The sequence below is a fragment of the Tachypleus tridentatus genome, chromosome 7 (assembly GCF_004210375.1).
Source record: "Tachypleus tridentatus isolate NWPU-2018 chromosome 7, ASM421037v1, whole genome shotgun sequence".
NCBI lineage: Eukaryota > Metazoa > Arthropoda > Merostomata > Xiphosura > Limulidae > Tachypleus > Tachypleus tridentatus.
Genome location: NC_134831.1, coordinates 139,488,088 through 139,504,709, shown reverse-complemented (window position 1 = coordinate 139,504,709; position 16,622 = coordinate 139,488,088). Strand labels below are relative to the sequence as shown.

General features: G+C 31.2%; 2 long non-coding RNA genes across 2 annotated transcripts; one reads left to right on the top strand and one right to left on the bottom strand.

Moving 5' to 3' along the window:
• The first annotated feature begins 5,415 nt into the window (after positions 1-5,415).
• On the top strand, positions 5,416-7,647 carry LOC143258139 (uncharacterized). Its single transcript, XR_013032156.1, has 3 exons — positions 5,416-5,499; positions 6,520-6,771; positions 7,495-7,647. It is a non-coding gene; the product is annotated as an uncharacterized LOC143258139 (long non-coding RNA).
• Positions 7,648-13,552: 5,905 nt separating this feature from the next.
• LOC143258138 (uncharacterized) lies at positions 13,553-15,215 on the bottom strand. The gene is made up of 2 exons (XR_013032155.1): positions 15,148-15,215; positions 13,553-13,818 (listed from the first exon to the last, which is right to left on the bottom strand). It is a non-coding gene; the product is annotated as an uncharacterized LOC143258138 (long non-coding RNA).
• Positions 15,216-16,622: the final 1,407 nt, after the last annotated feature.

The following is a 16,622-nucleotide window of genomic DNA, read 5'->3' as shown; positions in this document are numbered from 1 at the left end:
ATCCCACTATTCGTTGGTAAAAGAGTAGCCCAAGAGTTGGCGGTGGGTGGTGATGACTAGCTCCCTTCCCTCTAGTCTTACACTGCTAAATTAGGGACGGCTAGCACAGATAGCCCTCGAGTAGCTTTGTGCGAAATTCCAAAACAAAACAAAAACGTTTACGAGCTACAAAGATTTTTTTGTTCGCACTGCCTCTAATTCCGAACTATAATATTATGTTTGTCTCATTGTTCTATCAAAAAATAATGACTACTGTGGTGTAAACTCCTCATATAATGACTTATGTAAATGGTGTTTCGACGACTACTATATTTGTTGTTTCCTAGTCGACCTGATTGTCTCTGGATTAAAACAAATACGTCGTCGGCAATGAATATGCCGGAAGTAGTGTTGTTGGAATACAGTTACGGTACCCTTTTCTAACCCTTAAAAATTTCTTAAGAATTAGATAAAGAATGCAGTTAAAGATTTAATAGGTCTGGTACTAATGTCATATAATAAATATAACTATAATAATAATTATTTCCTGTAATGTGATTAACGCAAAGTAAGCTTACAAATCTTGGACTAATTATATTTTCACTGTGATTATTGTGCTGGATTTACTATCGTATATTAATTTTAATATCGATGTTTGTTTAATATAAATTTATATTTAGATATGCATGCAACATGTATTATTAAACCTAAAAAGCGAAATTCCCGACTGTTCACTGAAGTTGTAGAAGATTCTTAAGAATAAGAAACAACAATGTACTATTTTTTTATGTAAATACTAGCGATTGCGAGCATACCTGCCTTAGCTGAAAACACACCGCGAAGAAACAATATACATTGTTGGTTTACTACAGTTGGTATATTAAGAATCTCGGAATTTGTAATCGGGAAACTGCAGATACTTGAGAGGAACGTTTATAGATTTTGAACGTTACAAACCGTTTAACTTCAGCGAATTAACTTCGGACGTTAGTATTTTTACGAAGATATTATATACCTTAAGTGGTGAAAAACTCGTATCATCAGTGAAGAGTTAGCTTGCAATCTATTGAGTGAACTGTACCGATATCATCTCGAAATTAATTCGCACGTCATTAGAAATTCGATAAGACATCAAGACATTTGTTTGATGCAGACAAATTGTGTGCATGTAAATGCTAATACATGGTAAAATAATTATCATAAAATAGAATGATATATCTCTTTTACTTTCTTTTTTTTCCTTACAGGAAAGCCACTTTGGGCTATCTGTTGAGTCCAGCGAGGGGAATCAAACCCCCGGATTTTAGTGTTGTAAATCGATAGACTTATTGCGCTTTCAGCGGTGGACCTTTCTCTTTTTACTCTACTGTTTACCATTACCATATTTTATGCAACTATAACCCTCTATATTTTGTATACATCTTTTTTTGTAAGGCCAGAAGTGAACTAGAGGTCAAATTGTCAAGCCGAAGGACGAATAAATTCAAGATTCGAGCCAGTGATATGTTGTTGAAAAATCATTGGAGTTTCAGTTATGGGGATGTTATGAAAATCACTAGAAATCTTGCTATTTGGTTAAGAAACGTTTCTAGGCGGCATGTGCTTCACTCTGGTTACTTTTACTCTTGGAGTCTCTGACTTATTCTTTCTGGTTAAAAATACAAAATAACAACCAAAGCATTTGAGTACTTAAACGTTTTTTGTCAGAGCTTCTAATGCACATTTTTGTTATTAGGTATTGGAAGGAACAGATATATGGGCTATGTAAAAAATAATTTTGGTTAAAGCGTAGTTATTGTTTCATGATTTCCAGTTTTGAGAGCAGTCGAAGAAGTATATGTTTACAAATAAATTAAAATGATAAATCTAAAGTAAATATACAGATAAATTTCATTATTATATCTGCATTTGTTAGAATATTTTCACAAGTTTTTTTTCCAGAGTCTGTAACAAACTGGATCCACAAACATGAAAATGGTTTTTTTTAAGAACCAGAAATTAATATTGATGGTGAAATAAAACAGCGATTTTTTTTAGGCATAAACAAGATATTCTCTGAGAAACGTAAAGTATGATAAACATACACGAACTTTTGATTTTTCTACTTATGATACATTTTGAGTTTCGTTTTAGTAAAGCTACATGAGGGCTATCTGTGCTATCCGTCCCTAATTTAACAGTGAAAACTAGAGGAAAGATACCTAGTCATTTCCACCCACCGCTGTTGAGATATAACGAATAGTGGGGTTGAGCGATACTTTCTAACGTCCCCACGGCTGAAAGAGCGAAAATGTTTGGTGGGACGGGAATTTAGACCTGCGCATACCTTAGATTACTAGTTGAGCTTACTAAACACCTGGTCATGCAGGTCTTTCTACTTATGAATCCTGATATTGTAGCAGAGCGATATATCTGCGGACGTACAACGTTAGAAACCGGGTTTTGCTGTCCGTGGTGGGAAGAGCACAGATCGTTCATCATGTAGTTTTTTGCTTAATTACACCAAAACAACAACAAACAAACTTAACGTTGTCATAGTGACGTTCTATGACGTAGTTCAAAATAAGAATCAGAGTAATTCTTACTAGACTTACGTTTCTTTTAACTAGAATTATTAATAGTAATTAAATATCCTATATTGTTATTTCTGAATGTCAGAGTGGGAAAACTGTGTGTGTTAAAAAAGAGCAAACTTCATTAAAACAAGAACCGGATCGCTGTTACAACAACAACAACAAAGGAATAGATAAAGAAAAGCCAAGGCTATCAGTTAATCTTAAGAGCGTGGGTGACCGATATTGTTTCATTTTGTTTCTTGTGTTTGTTCTTCTATTAATACATATGTTTAAATACAAAAAGTTGAACATGACGTGTATGTTTTATGCAAGCTTGCTTTCAACTGTTTTATGAGCACCAGCATGATACATAAATTCTGTTCATGACATTGAGAATCACGTAGAATGAGGAGAAGGAAATTTTCTTATTAGACATAGCCCTCCAGTGGCTCAGCGGTATGTTTACGGACTTAAACGCTAAAAACCGGGTTTCGATATTCGTGGTGGGCAGAGCACAGATAGCCCATTGTGTAGCTTTGTGCTTAATTTAAAAGAAACAACAACAACTTATTAGACTTTAAATGTAATAACCTGAGGGCTTTAGAAAAGTGGACTTTCGTGTTCCTCTTCAGGGAAAATGGCAAAGTTGTGATTCAAAGTGTGAAATAGCATTGTTTGTGTGTGAGTGGTGTGTATTGATTGGAAATAAAGGCGGAAGAAGTTTAGAATTAAAAATTCTGCTTTTAAGAGTTTACAGGTCACGTTGTTAGAAACAAATATATAAGTAATCAGCACTGGGCACGTCATGGTTAGGGCGTTCGACTCATTATCTGAGGATCGCAGGCTCCAATCCCATTCTTCTTTGGTAAAAGAGTAGCCCAAGAGTTGGTGGTGGGTGGCGTTGATTAGCTAGCTGCCTCCCATCTAGCCTTACACATCTGAATTAGGGACGGCTAGCGCAGATAGCTCTCATGTAGCATTGCTTGAAATACAAACAAACTACAAAACAAATCTGCATGATCTGGTGGTTAAGGCGCTTGACTCGCAATCACGGGGTTGCGTGTTTGAATACTCGTCCAACCAAACAGGCATGAATGTGCTACAATTTAATCTCACTATTTTTTTGGTAAAGGAGTAGCCCAAAAATTATTAGCGGGTGTTCTTGATTAGCTGTCTTTACTCTAGCCTATCACTGCTAAAGTAGGGGCAAATAGACCTTGTGAAACTTTGCTTTGGACTTTAAACAAATTATTCTAACCCATATTGTAATTTAACGAACTATTTTTTTGAAATGATAGCTTTAAAACCAAAATATATCTATTACATTGAGTGAGAATGACTGTTTTATATATTAATTAGTAAATTCGTAATTGATTGGCTTATTTCTGTGCCATGACTGTCTTGTTATTGGTATATAATTGCAGGATATTTAATTTATGTTTAAATTGAGAAATTAGCAGTAAATGTAAATATGTTAATACTTTTATTATATTCAGAAGGTTGCTAAGTGTATCTTAAATCATTGTTAATTACATTATTTAATTTAATTTGACCAGTGACACAGAAAGCCCATTGTGTAGCTTTGAGTTAATCTCAAACACTTACTCATTATAAGTTAATTTTTACCCTGGATAAAATTTGGCCAAGTAGTACATATGCCGAACCATGGTTCGTCTCGCATTCTAATTCAACGTACTCTCGATAAATATTTAGTTTGGGTATGTTATAAGAGCGAAAATGAAATTCCACTATTCTGTCATATAAGAGAAACCCAAGAGATGGCAGTGAGCGCATTTAACAAACACCTTTCCTCTGGTAGATAAGTTCAAAATTAGTGACGACCATGAATTTTATAATTTAACTGTTTCCTGAAAGTTATTATACTTGTAGGTTAACTCCGAGGTAGTAACTCTAGATGACTTTATTCTTATTAGGAAAAGCACGATAACGAACACAATATTATATTTCCGAATTATTAGAGGTAATGTGAAAAAAAGCCCTTAATTATGAGTCTGTCTGTGAGTTAGCGTTAAGTTTACAGATATAAAACGCTAAAATCAAAGTTCCAATTCCCTGTAACAGATACAGTATATGTAGACTATTGTGTGACTATGTTCTCATGCAGAAGTAAACACGAAAATGCACTGTTAATGTCAAAAGAGAGCCCTCTAGAGGCACAACGATAAGCATTCAGGCTTAAAGCCTAGAAATTATGTTTCTATATCCGTGGTGGACAAAGCACAAATAACGCATTGTGCATATTTGTACGTAACTACAAACAAACAAACAAACAGACGAAACAAACTGTTTTAACCCTGAGCAGAAAATATGACTTTTTATTTTTAAGGTGTAAGATATGTACTAATAATATATATAATAAATAATCCTAAAGTTACAAGCATAAGTCAAGCCTTGAAATTATTATCAGGTATTTAAGAAAGAACGGAAAATAAATACTTGAGAAAACATGGAGAAAGGTGAAAATAACATATCTTAATGATTCACCACCGGCCGCTTTGAAGTTAAACATTAATATATTTCAAAAACTATTTATAATCTGTGTATATATGTAATTCTGAAGTTTCGATTTATATTTAAGATTAACTTCAAAATTGAAAGTAATTACTTTTCAAAGCAGATAACAATGAAAAATGAATAAAGGAAACAAAGACAGTTAAGCCTTATCACCAAGGAAACGTGGTATCTCAAAGATATCACAAACGGGTACGTCATGGTCAAGCACCATCAGTACCAATCTACGAACTTACGAACTTGAATTTGCTCAAGGAACTAGAATAGGTTAGGTCAGTTTTGTAAATGCGAAGGTCACGTGGACTGTACAACGGTATAAAAACGGTCACAAGTTAGCACTTACTATAAGCTGTTGGTTCCAGCTGTCAATATAACAAGTCAGTTTATTCAGGATTATATCGTTCACTTCTACTCAACAAATATGAAGACTTTCGTAAGAAAAGTTACTTTTTCTTGTTTTATTGCGTTAATTTAATTTTAGAAGTATTAAGAACTAAACCTTTTCTGATTCTTATTTTCTGTATTTATTATTCGAAATTTGGAAATTTACTCATTTTTGTTTCTTTCTGTTTGATGTTTATAGCGATTTTATCGTGTTGACACAAATCTTTAAAACTAACTAGATTTTTTCTATAAGATTAATTAACGTCTGTTATTGTTTTCTAGCGTTGTTATTAAGAATTACTTTAAATGGATATGTGTAAGATACAGCCAGAGTAAGAGGACGACACTGTCAATAGAGATATATTCATTTAATTACATAAGTAACCTTTCTACGTAATATGTGTATATTATTACCGTATGGAGAAGAAAAAAGTTAGCGCTTCAATATTAAATATAGAATATATATACATATATATATCCAATAAGTATATCTGGATTTGTCTATTCAAATCCTATTATGTCATTCAATCGATTTAGAAAGAAAATAATGAATGTAACGCTGATTTTGGTCATTTTGTATGTCATCTTACATCATTCTGATTGTGTTCTTTTTCAAACACCTAAACCTACGTTTAGAACAAACTTTTCACAAATTTGTTAATCTAAGCACAAGCCTACATAACATAAAATCTACCCCTGGCCACAATGGGAATTGAAGCTCAAATCTTAGTGTTATAGACCCTGAAAATTGTCTTTGAGATTGTGAAATTTCAACAAATAAATTACCGTGTATAGTACACAGTGAACACATGGTAGGTTTAGTACATTGTGGATATAAATATATGAATGTTTGTTAATTTAGTTATCGTCTAAATTAAATGATAAATTATGAAATCATTAAGTACGCTAGAACTTAATATATATATAATACTGCGAGTGACTAAAATAATATCTTAATAGTGTAAGAAGTAATAAGATTTTCTGTGAGATAAAACAGTAATATAGTTTTCTGTTGAATTTATTTTTTCGTAAATAAAATTTATCATTTTCTATGTTTCACAATTTTTAGTTTGCTATTCTGTTTCTTGCTCTTGTGGCTACTGCTATTGCTGGATTATTGAGTTCCTACAGAGTCTATGGCTACGCTGGTTATGCTGGCTATCCTTATGGTGGCCATTATGGTGGTTACTATGGTGGCTACTATGGTCTTGGCCATGGATATTTTGGGCACCTTGGCTATGGTTATCCTTACAGATATGGCTATGGACATTTGGGCTATGGTTACCACTGAAAAAAAATAGCTCCGTTTCAAGTCATCAAAGTAAGTAATGTTTAAAATTCGTGAACTACACTGGTGTATTTAATAAATTTATTTTATTTATATTTTATGAAGTAATCATGACTCAATAATAGAAACTATATTTAAACAGTGTTTAAAGATATAGATCAACTTCGAATTAAATAAAAAAGATGTCGAGATAGAAAATGATGGCTTTATGATACGGGATTTCTAGTCATTTTCAATATAGTATTGTATAAAGCTAATTGCCTATTATATATTTCATAAAGAGAAAATCATGCAGAACGTATTTATATGAAGTACTAAGAATTTTAATCAAATAGCTTTTTGTGAATAGATATATGGGGAATCACTTTCAAGTATGTATTTTAGCATGTGTAATTTCACCAGTGTGAAAGACGTCAAAACGTAAAATACGAAATGTGCCCAACTCTGAATTTAGACACAAAACAGTTGAGAAAAAAAATAGAAAAAGATCAAAATGTGTAAAATTTATTAAATGACGATAACTTGAAGTGTAAACAATGTATGAAATATTGGTGTCAAAAAAGAAGAAAACGTTAGAAAATGTTATTGATATTATCATATATAACATGACTAAAACTTAAGAACATGTTATTTAGTTTTATAAAGAAATCGAAAAACAATTAAAGCAGTGAATTTTAAATAATTTTTATTAATATAAACTAGTAATTCTTTCTCTTGTTTTTTATCCCATAACTTTGTGGTTTACTTTTATTATAGGTTACCAATTGTGACGTTCGTTCGTGAACCGGCCAGAAAGAAATAAAGATTATCTTAAAGATATTACAAAATTAGTCACAGTCGATAATACTATATATAAAAATCTGTTTAGAATGCGAGAAATGTAAATAAATTTGAATGATTATAACTTCACTGTTTCATTTAAATTTGTTCTGATTTACTTCTGACCAAACTGTGATTATTCACCACTACACAAAACTGTGAAAACCAGTATACACGGCTGAACACGATGTTCGAGCCTTTAGTCTTTCCAGGTTGAGACGTATTATAATTATAAACACATTCAGCGACTGAAATTGTAAAACGAGATGATTTAGACTTATTGATTTGAATTTTTGATAACTGTAACGTAATATCTAACACCTGGCCAAGTTTCAAACTACACAACTGTCGCCAGCAATATTCATTACTCTGTAGATATTTTCATTTATAAAGAAAATACATTTATATTCATTATTATTATATTTGTGCGCAAAGCATAGATAAAATAACACAAAAGCTTAATCTTATGAATGAACACGTTATTCTGGACAGCACAATACCAGTTACAAATCAGAGCCTAAATAGCAAAATATAATATTATTTTACAACTACATTCGCATCTGACTCTATTATGTAAACAAATCATTAATTATATATCAATACTCATAAATCAACTCTTAAAGTATATTTTTGAGTCGAGAAAATCTGTTAATTAATCACAAACGTTTGGGGTTAAATACACATATGATCTTCATTAAAGAATTAGATTACAGTCGCCTTCACCCTGTATATAAATTCTTGTATTTTTCATATAAATTAAAAGAAACACATCAGTACGCTTTTATTAAAATATCATAAAATTATTTCGTGTGTTTCCTCTTCGTCAGTATAAAGGTGCATGTCATCGCAGGCTTACTGTATATACTCTACTAACTGTAGACCAATTACTGAAATAAGATACTTAACAAATTCGATTGTACAGTTAACATATAAAGAATTAATTTTTTTCATTTCAGAATTTTCATGAATGAGAAGTAAAGATTATTTAATAATGGTTGTAATGTCTTTTATGTCGTAAAACGTTGATAGATTGTATTCTAACTATATATAAAAGCCGTGACAATGATGTTCATTTGGCTACGTACTTGGACAAATTTCACTCGAATATGTTAGTAGAGACACTTGTCAACATAATTTACAAATAAGCTTGATTCGCCCAAATACGATTTTTCCATCAAATATTTAAGAGCACGCTTGTTACTTGTTGTTGCTCTTTGTTATTAAGCTCCAAGATACACAAAGAGCAACCTGTTCTTTACCCATCACGAACGATCAAAACACACTAAAATGACTTCTAAATGCATAAGTAAAAACGAATCTACACAAAGAATATTTTAATTTATTGTAACGGATAAGCCTTTCGCAAGAACATCTATATAATAAATACGAGTTCACATACACATTTGCACATGTTAAATACAGAGTGTTCGGAAAGTCACTGTACAGTTTTGTCTGTTAATAAATATATAAGTGCACAGTGACTTTCCGAACACCCTGTATTTACAGTGTACCATCACAAAATTCGACAGACAGCTTACAGGTTTTAGTACACAAAAAATCAGTAAGAGTTTATATTTTATGTTGTTTTCTATACCATATGTGTAGTTTGTTCATTGACCTGCCTCGTAAACCTCATAAGAACTGTGGAAATAAATATAATTTGTTTGTTTCTGCTAGAATGACTACATATTACAACACGAATGTGCACATGTTTCACATAGGTATATTGAGCCTCATAACGTTATATATTTAGATATATTTATTATTTTTTATTATATATTATTATAATCGTTTTAGGTTTTATATATACAAAAAACTCATAAATAACTATACTGATACAATATAATTTCACTATAACTTAAGCTTAGTAACTAAGCTGTATTTAGGTATAAAAAGGTATGAAACTTCGATCAGAATGAAGACAATAACCTCCTATAAATGTTGATCGCAAAAATGTGGAAGCTTTTTCAGAGATTAAAATGACTGAAAAGCCCACTAGGGTGACATTCCGAGCTATTGATTGGTTATTCACATATCATATATTATAGTAAGTGTATATAAGGAACCATTTCTAAAAATCGAATGCGGTGAACAAGACTATTGTGTTTGAATTAATGCATGAGTTATATACCAGCTAAATAAGTGCGTTTTTCTTATAGCAAAGCCACATCGGGCTATCTGCTAAGCCCACCGTGATTTTGCATTGTAAATCCGTAGACATACCGCTGTACTAGCGGTGAGCACGAAGTAAGTAATTCAAGTAAAATTAAAAACACTAAAACTTGATAGTTTATATGTTATTTTCTCTAATCTAACTTAAAACGGGAATGGTAAATCTGCGCGACCTCATAACCACCACAAGAACAACGAAATAAATCTTAATTATCCTTTTTTGTTTCTGCAATAACATCATGTTGTAATATAAACCCACATTCGTTTATTCTAATTATATCTAAGTTTGTACCAGTATACATCTATTTATAATTTAATTTGATTGTTGTTTTCACACTTTGAATCGTGACCAACTACTGTTCTCGCGTGGAACGTGCTGCTAACGCTATGTTATCCCCTACAAGTAGCACAAGCAGTTCGCGTGCGTACCCCGTGAACAACTTTTATTTTTCTTAATCTAATCTTAATTAATCTAAATGATATTTATTTCTATATTTTAGTTGATTTTACAATAATATTTAAGAATAAAAATGAAAACAAGAAATAAAATATTTATCACATCAACTTTTTTTTCGCTTTCGTTTATCAAAGAGAGTTAACCTTTAATTTTGATGCTTTTGTTGTGTTTGAAATTGAGCACAAAGCAACACCCTGGATTGTGTGCTCTGCTGAACAAGAGTGTCGAAAGACTAATTCTAGTGTTGTGAGATCGATGACATACCGTTGTGCCAATGAGGGACTTACGTTATACTATCTATAGTATTGCAATTGATAATTTTTATTTAATTAAATAATGATCTAAACAATATGGACAAATAGCAGATACATTTCCTTATCTTTGTAAAATGTTCTTGCTTTCTACCTGTACGAAAACATTCGTTACAATCCACTCAAGCAAGCTAGCTGTTAACTTCTCACGTCAACAATGATCGTACTCTGAGTAAAATAGATATTTTACCTTTCAGAAGAAATGATTATACAATATGCCATTTGATAGATGAAAACATTGAGTTTGTTATGTTTATGGATAATATATAATTAAACGTAAATGTGAACCAGTAACGAATTATGAATAAGAGGATGTGACAAGTGGGTGTGAAAAGACGAGTCTAATTGTCTATTAGATAGCTCTGTAACCAAACAAAGTTGAAGCCTACAATAAATGTGGATTATCCTAGCAATGAAGATTTTATGGAGAATAATTTACGTTTAATTTCATACTTTTTGAAGGGGTGGTGAATAGAAAAGGGATGATGACATGCTAAGAGAAAATGTGTCACGTGTGTCACAATAGGGGAAATTCATAATTTTTAAAATATTCCCCTGTAGAATTAAGAACTTAAACCTTACACACTATTAAAATATGGATTATTAGGTAATAGTTTGTGCTATTTTAATTGGAATAACATATACAGAAAGTAGTTTAATAAAAGTTTGAATCTAAGACACTTAAACTTTGTGTCATGAACAATAAAAATACCATGGTGGATAGGGATAGTCTGGGGAAAGGTATTTTCCACCTTGTGACGGAATTGCAGTTATTACATATTTACTTTGAAACAGATATTAGTGTAAGTTAATTTTATAATTAGAAATGTATGTTAACTCTGTATTGCAAACTTGTAATCTATTGCTAAAGTTGTAGAAATTCTCGAGTGCAAATATGAGTATCGTCGTGCGAGCTGAAACTTCTAGAATCTGGCCTTACGCATGAAAAATGTAACCATCGCAAGGTGCCAGGAGAATATTTATTACTGGTTTGTTATAGTTGATTTGGTATAAATTTCGGTAACTATATTTATGATTAACGCTTATTAATTGGGAAACTACAGGTATATAACCGGGAAAGTTTATAGATTTCGAACATTATAAACTCTTTAACCTCAGTGGATTGAAGTCTGATGTCAGTATATTGACGAAAACGTAACAGAACTCTAGCGGTGAAAAAAATCAACTTGTAAAAAGTGCGAGGCCAGCGAAGAATAATACGGGACAAGTTAGATCCCTGTTATGTGAATCGTTTATACGTCAACTAGAAATTAATTCGCTCATCGTGAACCATCGAGAAGATATCAAATAAATTCCAGACCAGTAAGAATACTCAATACTGTTTGTAAGTTTGTAAAAGCTTTTTATATAAATCACCTTTATATTAACCATTTGTAATAATTGTTATCGTAAATTGTATTTTTGTTTGTATATTAAAATATATTTGTATGAGAAAAATAAACTGTGTGTATCAATCCTGTTCGCAAGTATCATAAATTGGTTACGTATCTATTTTAAGCTGTATAAATCGTAGTAATAAGTGATAATCTTCCGAGATTACATTTCTGCAGTTGCGTTTCCTGGATTTAGACATGGATGACTGAACTTTTGAAACTATTATAGCCGGATTATGAAAGTATACATTAAATCTTCAATATACTTTTCTTTACATTTCAGATTACTCGGATTAGTATAGTTGTTTCGTAAACCCTAGCGTAATTTTTTCTACATCTTGGATTATTTGGATTAACTTTATTTTTTTTTAACGTTAATGTACTTTCTTTAACATTTTAGATTAGCTGAATTAGTATAATTATTTATAAAACAGTGTACTTTATTGTATGTATTAATTTAGTTGGATTGATACAATTATTTTGTTAGCGTTATATGAATTGTGTTTGTTTTCTTAAATTAAAAAAATAATAAATCTTTACCAATTGTCTTATTATGAATATAATTCAGACCTATTAAAGTTGCACAAAATTTTGAAAGGTTTTAATTCAAGCTGTAAGGATATTCACAAACTGTATGTGTTTCAATTTTCACATATCTTTGTCATTTCTAAGTAAAGTTATTGTGTTAAAACACTTTACGTTGTATATTCCTTTATCCCTACCGTATTAACGACGTACATGACTGAAAGTGTACTTTTAAATATTACAAATTTATATCTGTATTTTGTGTCAACTTGAAGGTTATAATAAGTGTTTAACATTGTTTTGCCAACATGTATATATGCCCAGTGTTAAGTGTTATTGCTACCTTAAATATATTCGTATCTACAGTTCAGATAATGTTTATCTCTTTGTAGCCAGTTGAAGAATAAATGTCACAAAGTAATAATATTACACAAAGTGTAATAAAGTAAACCACAATATTACAATATTACAAAGTGTAATAAAGTAAACCACATAGTTAGGATTACAAAACAAGAGAAACAATTGCTAGTTTATATTAATAAAATTTGATTTCAAAATTCACTCGATTATTTGTTGTTCGATTTCTTTATCAAACTAAATAACATGTTCTTAAGTTTTAGTCCTATTATATATGATAATATCAAAAACACTTTCTAACGTTTTCTTCTTTGACACCAATATTTCATACATTGTTTACACTTCAAGTTATCGTCATTTAGTAATTTTTTACACATTTCGATCTTTTGTATTTTTCTTCTCAACTGTTTCTATGACTGTATTCATAGCTATGCACATTTACGTATTTTGTCTATTGATGTGTTAAATAGTTACGAAATTACACATGCTAAAATACATACTTAAAAGTGATTCACAAAATTCAGTTTGTTTAAGATTGTTTGTACTTTATAACAACACGTTGTGCACGACTGTGTCTTTGTGAAATACATAACAACCAATATAATATTATTTTAGAGACCATATTCTATCTCAAACTCTTTTTTTAATTCAATTATGTCGACACAATACATTTTTGAATCAGTTCATATTTCTGAATTTCTTCTGTACAGATATTCTGAAGTTGAGCTATATCATAATACACTTTTTAAATAAAAATAAATAGATTTAATACGCTAGTGTAGTTCACGAAGTTTAAACATTACTCACCTTGACATGAAGACGGAGTTTTTTTTAATTAGTGATAACCATAGCCCAGATATCCATAGCCATATCTGTAAGGATAACCGTAGCCAAGGTGCCCAAAATATCCATGGCCATGACCATAGAAGCCACCATAATAGCCACCATAAGGGTAGCCAGCATAACCAGCGTAGCCATAGCCTAGATAGGGTCTCAGGAATCCAGCGATGGCAGTAGCCACAACAGCCAGAAACAAAATAGCAAACTGAAAATATACGAAAAAACAAAATGCCAAATAAAGTCAAACAGAAAACTATTTTCGTTCATGTGGAATAAGAAGAAAACAATATTATTTCTGATACAACATTTATGTGGAAACACTTATCCAGAATTTAACATTTCACTAAATTTACAGTAATAAGTTGTTTGTTTGTTTTACCAACGGATTTTCATTGTTCAAGAATTAATAAATTAAACAGTTAGATATCGTATACGAGGATATGAAAAACATTCGTAAAAATATTCTTGTTACGTGTTATGGTAATTTATAACGTTTTAGTCTGATGCTACATATTTTAAAAGGCTTGATCAATCAACTTTTCTGTTAAAGTTTACTCTTACTGTGTTTAAAAACTAAGATATTATTTTAGTCACTCGCTGTATTCAATAGATTAAGTTCTAGCGTACTTTATTCTTTTATTATTTATCGCCTAAACAACTATTATACTTAACACTCTAACGAACATTTGTATCCAACATATACTAAAGCTACCATATTTGTATTATACACGGTAACTTACTTCCTGAAATTTCACAAGCTTAAAGGAAATGTTGAGGGTTTATAACACTAAGATCTCAGCTTCAATCCCCATTATGGGGAAATAGCAGATTTTATGTTATGCCGGTTTGTGCGTAGATAAACAAATTGATGAAAAGTTTGTTCTAAATGCAGGTTTATGTGTTCTACACAAAACCGATCAGATTTATGTATGATTACATATAAAATGACCAAAATCACCGTTACATTCATTATTTTCTTTCTAAATCGATTGAATGACTAATAGGATTTGAATAGACAGATTCAGATATACTTATTGGATATATGTATATATATTCTATATTTAATATTGAAACACTGACTTTTTTCTTCTCCATACGGTAATAATATACACATATTATGTAGAAAAGTTACTTATATAGCTAAATGAATATATCTCTATTGACAGTGTCGTCCTGTTACTCTAGCTGTATCTTACACGTATCCATTTAAAGTAATTCTTGATAACAACGCTAGAAAACAATAATAGACGTTAATTAATCTCCCAGAAAGACGCTATTCAGCGTGAATGACGAAAGCTTAGTTACAAAGATCTGTATGGATAAATCAACCCAATAAAAGCGCTATACACGTTAAACAGAAAGAAAAAAAAAAACGTAACTTTCAAAATTTCAAATAATGAACACGGAAAGTAAGCCAGATTTTTTAATTACTTGCCCAGAAGAACGCTAACGTGTAAATGAAAAAAAGGTTTAGTTCTTAACACTTGTATAAATAATTGAACGCAATGAAACAAGAATGAGTAACTTTTCTTACAAAAGTCTTCATATTTGTTGAGTAGAAGAAAACGATACAATCCCGAATAATTTGACTTATTGTATTGACATCTGGAACCAGCGAAATGCAGTAACTTCTGACCTGTGACCATTTTTTATACCGTAAGTGTCCTTCATACCCGCAGGAAAACCATCAAAGTTGACCTAGCATATTCCAATTTAATGAGTAACTTCAAGTTTGTAGGTTGTTACTGAAGGTATTTTAACTATGACGTACCTGTTTGTGATATCCCAGAGTTACAGCGTTTCCTTGTTGATAAGGGTTAACTCTCTATAGTTTTTCTTTACTTTTTTGTTCCTTTTCTACTTTAAAAAGTATATACTACATATTTAATTGTTAATCTGAAATGTAAAACTAAATTAGAGGAACACACATGCATGAAAATATGTATATTGTCTAAATTTTATCAGATATCAAAATAATTTAATAGCTAACGATGAGTCATTAAAACGTGACATTTTCAACATGTCGGCTTTTTGTTTTTTTGGTTACTGAACCGTTATTTTAAACCCTTGTTTATTGCCTAGTACTAGTTCTAGGATACCTTGACAATAATGACGTAAACATTATTTGTTAGCTTCTGCACTAGCAGACATATCTTTTTTTACTTTCGAATTCAACTAAATTTCTATGGCGTAGTAAGCAAATATTGCGTTACTATTAATACATTTTTTAATGTATGTTTCAGCCCAACAATACGCCAATAAATATGCCATGCCTGTCAACACGCAAAATAAAATCTGGACTTTTGGGTTGTAAACCCTTAAGCCTACTGCTGTTTACGAGCTACAAAGTTTTCTTTTTGTTCGCACTGCCTCTAATTCCGAATTATAAGATTATGTTTGTCTGATGTTTGTTCTGTCAAAAAATAATGACTTGTGTGGTGTAAACGCCACAAATAATGACTTATGTAAATTGTGTTTCGACGACTATTATATTTTTTGTTTCCTAGTCGACTTGATTATCTCTGGATTAAACAAAACACGTCATCGGCAATGAATATGCCGGACGCAGTATTTTTGGAATACAAAACTGCTCAAAAGAAGTAGAGGAACAAGTACATTTTCTTATATAATTTCTCTCAATGTTCAAAATGTGAAAATATTTTTATTTTTTTAGATAATGTTTCATTTCAGTTTCATCTGTATCCATTTTTTAATGTGTGATGAACGGTAAAATATCGAGAAATAAAATTTTTAGAAATGACCAATGTCACCGAAACTGATATCCCACATGAAATAATACTTTAAACAGTTTACATGCGTGTATTCAAGAAGTCTCTATTTTTTCCTCGTGAAGATGTTTATGCACAGTCTGGCGACGTGGCTCCGCGCTTCTACCCGCATGAGAATGAACCCATCGCCGACAGCACGGGCAAAAGGAATGTTTATAGATTTCGTACGTTACAAATCGTTTAACTTCAGCTGATTAACTTCGGACGTTAGTATTTCTAC